We start from the raw sequence: 10114 nt of genomic DNA, 5'->3' as shown, positions 1-10114 counted from the left end.
TTTGCAAGAAAAATGAAAGAGCCAGCACCAGGCAAGGGCACAGCTGGAGGTTCAGCTTCTGTTTGTGGTTTGGCACCTGGTTTGTTTCAGCTTCAAGCCATCCCCCTTCTTAGAGTGGTGCTGCTGCTTCTTTCTCTGTGAAGTGTTTTGAGACCATGCTAAAACACAGCCGGGTGTTAGAGGTGACTGCACAGCACACTGCCTCTGTGAAAGACCTCGAGCCTCCTTTTAGAGGCACAGCACACCCTAAACATGAGTGGTGAACTAAATCCAGGCAGTTCTGTATAATGCCAAGCTCTATAACACCGTCAGTTCAGGGTTTTTCTGTTGCTAGCTTCTTACAGTAAGGATGGGTTTTGGCCAGCTTTGTTTGCATGTGATCAGTGCACAACAGCTCAGTGTAACAAAGCATGGAGTGATCCGGTCAGCAGACTGTGGGCATTTCAAAGAAGAGGAAGGAGATGGGGGAAGAAACAAAGTCAGAGCCTTGTAAGATTTGAATGTTAAAAGTAAAATAGAGCTTATATATGACTTGAAACTTTAGGTCTCTAATTCCGTGCACATGCCCTCTGAGCTCCCTGCATGCTGGTCCTGGGAGGAGCACATCCCTTAACAGCCTTGGGTACCCAAGTTGGATTTCCAAACCTCCCTCCTTTGCTGTGCTGGAGGTACATGATCCCACAGGACTAGGGACAGCATCAAACAAGCCTTTAATACCTGTACACTTGTGGTTTTGTACATTACAGTAGCAGCCAGAGATGGTAGGAGCATTGACATCCGAATGACCTGAGTAATGACAAGCTAAAAATGCATCAACTATAGCAGACTCAGGGCTGTGCCACGCTCCAGAAGAACATGCTGTGAAGACAGGAGCAACACCTTTTCTTGATTCACTGAAGGCACATAATTGCCTCACAGAGCAAACATTGTCTAGATCCCCCTCCACTGGCCAGCCCTGCAGTGGCTTTCAATTGTTTTTTTTGTCACCTCCTTGATTTGGCAGACAGCTTCTTGACAGCAGGCAATGAGTGCCTAAGTGCTCTCAGAGAGCTCTCCTAGCAAGGGTCTTTCCTTACTCAAAAATTGGATGACAGCATGATGCTTACACCTGTCAGCATCCCTGACACCAGCCACTTATCTCACTGATCTAACACTTCTCTAGCACGATATAACCAGGGACCAAGCAGCTCTGACCTATGTGCAGGGGACACTGCAATAGGGCTTAGTAAAAGGCACTGTACTCTTAGTTTCTCTGGAGCTGTGGAATAAGCATGGTGCAACATTTTGAATTAGCATTAATCTTTTTTGTGTTACAGATAGAGTTGTGAACCTCACAGCATCGTCCCTTGCTTCAAGGGCTGAGTTGCTCCTGAAGAGCCAGAGCTGTTACAGCCATGCTGACGGCTGCTGAGCATCTCAGTCTCCTGGAGAAGCACACTAGGGGGCCTGTGAACACCTTTGCTGCAGTATCAGGTGTCCCAAGTACTTCTGCCTGAAAAATAACATAGCAGGGACTAAGAGCAGGAACAAGACTAAGATTTGCTGCCCTTCCTCCACAGGAACAAACTCTCACGTGCACGACGGAAAGGCTGTGGGGGCACAGCAGCCTTGGTACTATAAAAGCTCAGCTCTACATGAATTTCTTTTAGACCTTCGTGAATTGGCATGAGGCTTGGTAGGAGGAGGGGGAAAATTGTATCTGATGGCTGGTGCACAGGGGCTGGTGGCAAGCCATCGCCCTACTGCTGAGCAATTCCATCAGCACCGCTGCTGTGGTAAAATTGGTAGCATCACAGCAAGAATTAGCTGGAGTTTGTGTCTACAGCAAGTGAAAAAGATTTCCCCCAAGAAAACTGGGCCCAACGCAAAGTGAGAACACATTCTGCAGAACTGCAGCTCTTAGCTTTTCTTCCCTCTTCAATTGGCCTCCCCCTGTGCTGCTCCGAGCACATGCTGCCATGCTCAGCTGTTATTAAATCTGTAAAGCTTTTAGGAACACATTCAATATGGGAAGTGGAGCATAATGGTAGAGGCACATCAACCTTATCTAGGTTTCAAGAAAGTGAGGGGAAAAATCCCTCAACAAGTGTTCAAATAGGATTGTGTGAAAAAACTCCAGACAAATGTGTTGGGCAAAATCCTCTGTAATCAGATTCACAAATATCAAACCAAGAGTTCGTTTACTGAAATGTCTAATTTTGTGTTTTTGTTACCCCCATTAAATGGGAAGAAAAAAAGGTCAGGAAGCCTTAGCAATAGGTAAGTAAAAGCCTGGAAGAAGTCAGCTTTCTTCAGAGCCAATAAACCAGTTACCTTCATTCTTCAGGAGAAAGTCAAGACAAACTTAGAAGGACGGAGCATGCTGCAGATACAGCCTTCCTATTTACATTAGGGAGTAAACCACGGCCTTTGGTATACTGATTCCTCCCCCCGCCCCCGCATAACAATGGAAACTAAGGGCTTTTACTGAAACAGGCTTCTTTTATGGGTTTCACCTGCAGACAGCTGAAGGACTTCAGCAATTCAGTCAAAAAGCTCTGACAAAAGGCTCTTTGTAATTTGGTACAAGCCTAATGCACAACACAATTATTTCATAACTGCAGTTACTGCAGCTATCCCTCCAAAAATATGACACCCAGATCTCAGACAATCTAGATTTGATGCTTATGTTTGGTCTATAGTAGCTTGCTTATCCTGAATTCTGGTTTTCTTATCAAAACAGCTAAGAACTCCCCAGACACAGCTGACAGAAGGACAAGTAACATCCCCCTTCTCAACCACAAAGAGGTTTGCTCAGCTGGAAACATCAGGTCACGTCCTTTAATACCAGTATTTGAGTGGCATTAAAGGCCAAGGTCTTTCTCAAAGATCTTCTCTAGGTCAGGAGCAACGGGATTCCTACCCTTCCTGCTTGGAGAGGAAGGGTAGGCTGTGCACGTGGCAGGCTGTGCATTTCAAAAGCCAGGGACCTTTTTGTTCTCAGATAATGAAAGTCACTTCTTTAGACAAGTTATTATTAAAACAAATCCTCCATAGGATTTAAACAGGACTGGAAACAATTTCAGGAAAAGCCCAACTTTCATGTTGGGCGTAGAAAAGAGAAAAGGCACAGCATGCAAGAGACGACATCTGAAGGTTGTTTTTTTATCTCTGCATAAAATCTATGAGCTGAGGGACTGTATTTTGGAAAATACTTGTTTGACAGAGGGTTACACCTCAGGAAGCTGAGTAGTGCTAGTCACAAAGACATTTTTTTTCCCCTTTCTCCCCAGAGTGGGCCAGGATTTTGTGCAGAGATCCTGTTGTTTCACACAAAGAAGGGCAATTTGGTTAAAACATAGCAGAATCCCTTAACACCCAGATGTCTAGACTTTGAAATAGTATGGGGGAGAGATTCCTCATTCCTGCCAGTCAGTTGTCCTCACGGACTTAGCCCCTCTCCAGCAGATGACAGCTAATCCACCTACATCACTTGTGGTCCCATCACCGTTTCCACACGGAGTAAAAAGCTAGAATAAAATGAAGACAAAGTGCTTTTTGCCTCTGCAAAAATTCAGCATTTTCACTTGTTTTGCCTCACTTCAGTGCAGAACAAGTCCACATCTTAGAATTTTGTAATGCCATCATGATGGCAAAGCTGCAGGTTAAATGAAGGTTAAATGAAGGATTACCCAGGTCACTGCTCCACACTGCATCCATAAACACACAACCTGCTTTTCCTCTACCACAAAGCCAACTGCCATTTCACATTTCTACTCACCCACAAAAATAACTGCATTCTCTCCACATCGAGGCAGTGTCATCCAGCCTCCCTCCCTAGCTTCTCCCTAACGTGGCAACACCACCCTTTTGGGTCTGCAGTACAGCCCCAAAATGCCCCTCTCCAGTATGAGAGTCTTACTACCCATCTATGACAGACTGATCTCTCCCCAGGACAGCAAAGACCTTTGAAAGAGCTCAGCACAAAGCATGTATCTGGCACAGAAAATGCCATGTCAAGTGTGCAAGGTTATAAACAGCTCTGGAGCACAAGGTAGAGGTAGGGAACTCCCACATGAGTAAGGAAATACCAGGTTTAGCTACTTATTATGCAGAACAAAAAGCATGGGAATGAAATTCACTTTTGACTAAAGTCTGTCATTTCAAAAAGCACCAAACTGAGTTTTAGAAGCACTATTACGAGAAAGGTTTTTTATTTATATATATACACACACAAATTCACGTAGATTTAGCAGTAGGGGCAATCCTAATTGTACCTGGGCCAGCTCACTCACTCTTCCTAGAGAATGCAGATCAAAAGAATAATTCATAAGCTTTAACGAGGATATGGGTTTGCAAGGTCCCTCCAACTCATGTGGGCACACAGCAGCAGGGAAGGAGCAACGCAAGCTGTGGCCAGAGCCTGGCTCGAGGCTGCAGACACGTGTGGGGCTGACAGAGCCAGTGCTGCCAGGGGAAGGGCAGCCCCTACTCCCCATGAGGGGAGGCATCAATATTTCCAAACAGCTCCCCATCTAATTTGTACTTATGCAAAAGAGCCATCCTGTAACACAAATCAAGCAATTAACATGCAACACTTTAGCTAGACTCTCCTTTCCTTGTTGTTGAACCATCTTCAGTGCCATTAATGAGAGCTAATTAAATCAATCAAGTCACCATCACACCTCCAACATCCCTGCAGTTACTGAACTTGATTCAGATGGGGAGTGCTTTCCCAGGCACTGCAAATATCAGGATGCACATTTATCATGTTGTCCTTCTCGCATACACCTGCTCTCAGTGCTGCGCCTTTCATTTATCATCTGTTGTCACCGCTCCCGTCCCCGACGCATCCAGGTGTCAATTAATTCTTCCCTCACTTTCCTGCGTGGCTCAGGCACATTGTACTGAATAATCTGTCCTAATGCCTATTCAAAGCCCTCCTCACATGAAAGCAGCAACACTCAGCCACATCCCCTAAATTAGGTGGCTGTGACCGTGTCCTCTTTGCTTCTGTGCCTCAAGTTATTAAAACTTCAAACCACCTCCATGAATTCAGACACTTCTCAGGGGAAGAGACAGACGTTTTTACTCCCTTCTCCCCAGTCCTAGGGCTTGGCAGGGAGATTTGCAATGTAATTATAAGACAAAAACACATTAAAAAAAAACAAACATACAAGAAAACACACCAAACAAAAAACTTGTCTTCAAATTATTTCCAGGAAGACCCTCTAAGTGGACAATTGCTATGGACCACAGACCTCCAAAACACTCTTTAGTTATTTAAATGCTTATCAGTTGTCTCTCAATACTTGCAGTAGCATTTCTGGTACACTACCAGCCCATGAACCTACTGCTCTGTTCAAGTGAGCATGCAAAGGGATAACAGTCTTTTCCTAAATAGGATCATCCTCTTGCATTATAACATTTGGTCTCTCTATTTATGTTTCTGCTCTGCCTGGCTAACTGTTTTTTGTTTACAAATCAGCTACATTAATGTGCTTTAATTTCAACACTGGTTGTTTATTTTAGAGACAAATCAGTTGGCAAAAGAAAAGCCACCCTAATGGAAAGCAGCACCAGCATGACACACATTTTTATGTATATATGTAAAAATTCAATAGTAAACTTAAAAGAAGTGTGAAGGCTTATTTTAGTTTTTACTTCACAAACAGACCTGGTGGCATTTCCATGCTTTACTTACACAAATACCAACTCACAGCTCAGAGGGAACAGCATTACTTTCTTATGCACCCCTTGCCCATGCATCCCCTGCTCTGCCACTGCAGGCTGGCATTTATCCCCTTATGCAAAAGGGCTTCCAAAACGTCATCTGAAGATTACCACAGGCATACTAGGAATAATTTAGCCATTATTATGGCAGGATGTAAGTCTTAAAGAAAGGGTGGAAATATTTTTGCCAGACACCCATTCTCCATCCTCAAAGTTATATGGGGGGGTGGGGGGAGGGGAAGTTTCTCACCTTGCCAGTGAGGGGCACAGGGACAGCACACAGAAGCCAGGCCATGGGCAGTTCCATGTCTCATGGAAAACCTCTGGTCCCAAACCTCCCCCCTTTGTGAGTTTGCTAAGCTCCAGCACAACTTCCCCTTACTTCATCGTGCCCTGATACATACTGTAGCAATTTTAAGAATAAGCACAACTGGCCTCATAGTTCCCTCACACTTCAAAGATCAATGAACTTCTTTTTCTTAGAGGAAAACCTCTGTCAAAATTTGTGTTTTAATCTACTTAATGTCGTATATTTGACTAAACTCATGCAACTAAAAGCATTCTGTCAGTTAAAAGCATTTCATCAGGCATACACATGACTCTGGTGACAAAGTGATTTTTGTCAACAAAATTCTGCCTGGCAGACATACAAAAGCTTGCTTAGCAGAGAGTGGGTACGCAGCAGAGGCAGGAATCAGATACCGCAGATTAAGCGGTTATAAAAAGACACGGAGGAGAGAGAAGTTATCTTCTTGGTGCCAGACCGGGGGAAGCAGTTTACATGAAAAAAGAGAAGGAACTTACACGGCAGCATCAGCTTCCTATTGGCCTTTAAAGTTCACATAAATCAAGCCATCAGCACAGAGCCACGGTCACATCACACGTGCAGCTTGTTTCCTACTCTGCTTTTGGCTGCGGCGCTTTTGATCCTGCCATCGGTCGATCTGTTTAATGTGTTAATTGCAAACTCCTCTGGTCTCCATCCAACGTTTCTTCTGTTTATTGGTGCCTGGCATGAGAAAAATGCAAATAAGGTGGCTGATTTATTTTGCCTTACACATATCATTGAGCCTTCATCCTGTCTGCTTAGAGAACCCACCAAATTCTGGACCTCAGGACTGTTACATTGCTCCGAAGGCACTGGGCCCTAGCTGGAATGGACAAACTGCAGCAATGTAAGAGCTCAGTAGTTCTTGCTCCTGGCTTTCTCCATCCAAAAATCAGCAAGTTAAACCCTACCCACACACCCAAGGCATTTAAAGGATGCACCAGAGCCACCCCCTTCCCAGTACACTGCTTGGGCTCAGCAAGCAGACCTCAGCACAACTGCAACAGGACTCCTGCAACTGGCATGGAAAGTGAACCCACAATTTTCTGTGCTGGGATTTGCAAAGTGAGGTCGTTCATCTACTCTTCTGATTCATTTTAACCAGGTGTTTTGCACCTAAATCAAGATCTAGGACTGGAGAAGGCATTGATAGACCTTCAGGCTACCTGAGTGATGCTGCCACTGGCAGGGAAATCAGGTTTTGTGCCAGAATTAGTGTTTGCACTCATCTAGCAGAAGCCCTATTTATTATAATACCTGTCTGGATACAATGAACTACGCATGGCAGTTCTCACCAACTGATAAATGGTCAGGTTCCAGGCATAAAAGAAATTGAAAGGAGGCAAGGAGCAAAAGAAATCACAGGCTGAAGGCCTGTGGCCATTGCAGAGGTCAGGGACAGGGTGGGGAGCTGGGTACTGTATGAAGTGATTCATCAGAGGAAAAGAGAAAATACAGAGAAAGGCTTCAGCTGCTCAGTGCTAGGGAAGCCAGGCTGCAAGGGGCAGCACATGCGGGAGCAGGGAAGAGAGTTTTCCTACGGTGCAAATGGAGCACACAAAGACAAACCCACAGAGGAATAAACTTGCAGAGGACAAGGCTATGGCACATCATGGGTCCTCAGGAGATGCTGGCAGAGAGGGGAGTAAGGAGATCCCTGAGCAGCTTTATTTATCTGGTGGGAGAGCTCTGACTTCCAAGCCATGCCAGAGCCCCAATGTCCAGCAGCAGAGGCGCAATGCATGCTGATATTTGCACCCTGGAACCAAAGCAAAGCAACTTGCTGCGAGCCTGCAGGGCAGTGCCAGAACTCTTGTCTTTCTTGCTCCCATAGGAAACAGCAGCCAGGGAAAGCTTCCTTTGCACCAAGCAGCAAGAAAGTCTCCGTTCAGTAGGTAGGAATACTCACTTGTCAGGTGAGAGGAAATCAGGGCTTGTAAAGGAATTAGGAGCTGAGCTCTGCTGCCTCCTGGTGCAGTTTCCCTGCTGCAAGGTGGCCTGTATCCCCCAGCACTTGTCATTTTCTTATATGCCTTACCAGGCTGTGCAGCAGATCCTAGACTCTCTAACACATCTCTTCCAGCAGACCCGCTCTTTAGTTACAGCGTTAGGTTCTTCCTTGCTAATGATCATTTTGAAGCCTTTGAGCTGTACTTACAGCATGCAGTTTGCATGGGGAGCTGAAGTGCTCTGTTCATAGACACTAAACCAAAGAGGCATTTTAAGGAGTACATCTGGCAGCAGGGTTTGCATAGCCAGGTGATTATTGTCCAGGAGAGAAATCGAATTAATTTCACACCCCTCGCTTCATCGTAGCACTTGAGCTGAAGTAGCAATAGAGAAAAATCTCATCAACTAACCACTAGCCAGCAGAGTCATTTGTCTGCTATTGATCTGCAGCATGATTTAACAGGCTGGGAAAGCAGGTATAGGAGGGTACAGCCCATGGACATGCTGTGTCCCTGCGCCCAGTAGCCCTATCTGCCAGCAATGAAGCCTTATGCAAGGAGTAGAGCACTTTGCCTTGCTGCCATTTCTGCCCTGAATAAGGATTACAAGTCCGTTGTGCATGGCAACATCCAAATGACCTTACTGAAGTGTGTGACAAATAGTTGTTGTCAAATTAAACCAAAGTGACAATTAAAAAAAAAAGAGGATTCAGAACAGCAGCTCTCATCAGGCTTCTGCTCAGAAAGGTTTCAGCAGAGTTTCTCTCTCCTGGCAGCCCTGCTGCCTGGGACAGGATGCTGCTCTGCAAGAGCCAGTGCCACTGGCAGGAGAGGGAAGTCCTTCTCTGGGACTTGGGGGACAGGGAAGAAAGTTTTTTTTTTAAAAAAAAAACAACAACAACAACAAACAAACAAAAAACATTCAGTTCTGCACTCAGCTGCCAGCCAAACCCTAGAGTCCACAGGTTTAGCATCAGCCTGCCACAAAATGAGAAGAGGCTTAACTTCTACCAGGAAGTCCTTGCAAGCTGTTGCACCCACGTTTGCCTTGGAAAACAGGTTTGCCCTTACTCTACCTGCCAACATTTACATCCTCTACACCAGTGAGAGCCAAAGCTGCACTGCAAAACACCTTGAAATTTATGACTGATGTCATTAGCAAACCGCAGAATTAGAATACAAGACTCTCCCCATTTCCCAGCCAGTTCTTCCAGCCACAAGCCCAGCTCCGCACAAATCACGCAGAAGCCATGAGAAGGAGCTACACACCAAGCCATAAATCCCACCTGCCCTCTCTCCTACTTAACACCAAGTGACACAAATGCCCCCAAGCATCTGTACAGCTGCTTTGCTGATCATATACATAAATAAAAAACAATCTCATCTGAGCCCCTTAAACAGGGGAATTGAGTGCTGGGGTCCCAGCTAGACTAGCTGGAGTGACTCAGGGTGATTTTTGATTGAAGCTGGCTGTTACCAGATACAATTAAGACTCCATTTCAGTTAAAAATGAATTGGCTGTGTAGCACAATTTGCAAGTACTTACTGCTTGCACGCTGCGGCAGGTAATCAGGGGATGGGGTTGCAATTGTGTCGCCTCGTGTTCCGCTCCTGACGGAGCACAGAACGTGAGATTCAATTTAACAAAAAATTTGCCACGCAGCTCATTCCTGCTGGGTGGGAAAGCAGAGCCTGCTGGCAAGGCTCCCTTTGAGTTTCACTCCTGTTTAAATCCGTTACCACCAGAAGTGGCACTTCTTTAACCTTTGCACTGAGGGAGAAAAGAAAAGCAAGAACCAAGGAGCATCGCTGAGAGTGTTTTGAGAACATAATCTCAGGCTTCATCCAGAGCAGGTGAAAATCAGTGGAAATTAATCCTTGTTTTAATGCCTTCTTGGTCTTTGTGAGTTTCAGAGAAACCAGAGGGCAGCAGGGCCAGCACGTTAGGACAGCAAACACCGATCTGTGCAAAGGAGAGGAGACTTGTATATGCTGGGAATCGCTCCCCCTCTATAGGGCTGCCAAGCTGGAGGCACTGGGTGGTCTCCAAGCCCTCCATGCCCACTAGGTGATCTCGAAGCCCTTCCCTGCTAAAGAAGAGAAGGCTGAAGCAAGGAGGAAGCTA

General features: G+C 45.5%; 1 long non-coding RNA gene across 1 annotated transcript; it reads right to left on the bottom strand.

Moving 5' to 3' along the window:
* Positions 1-6186: 6186 nt before the first annotated feature.
* LOC118165236 lies at positions 6187-8836 on the bottom strand. Its single transcript, XR_004749933.1, has 2 exons — positions 8199-8836; positions 6187-6721 (listed from the first exon to the last, which is right to left on the bottom strand). It is a non-coding gene; the product is annotated as an uncharacterized LOC118165236 (long non-coding RNA).
* Between the last annotated feature and the right edge of the window lie 1278 nt (positions 8837-10114).

The sequence above is a fragment of the Oxyura jamaicensis genome, chromosome 3 (genome assembly GCF_011077185.1).
Source record: "Oxyura jamaicensis isolate SHBP4307 breed ruddy duck chromosome 3, BPBGC_Ojam_1.0, whole genome shotgun sequence".
Taxonomy (NCBI): Eukaryota; Metazoa; Chordata; class Aves; order Anseriformes; family Anatidae; genus Oxyura; species Oxyura jamaicensis.
The sequence above is the reverse complement of the archived record's forward strand: the minus strand, read 5'-3'. Positions and strand labels throughout refer to the sequence as shown.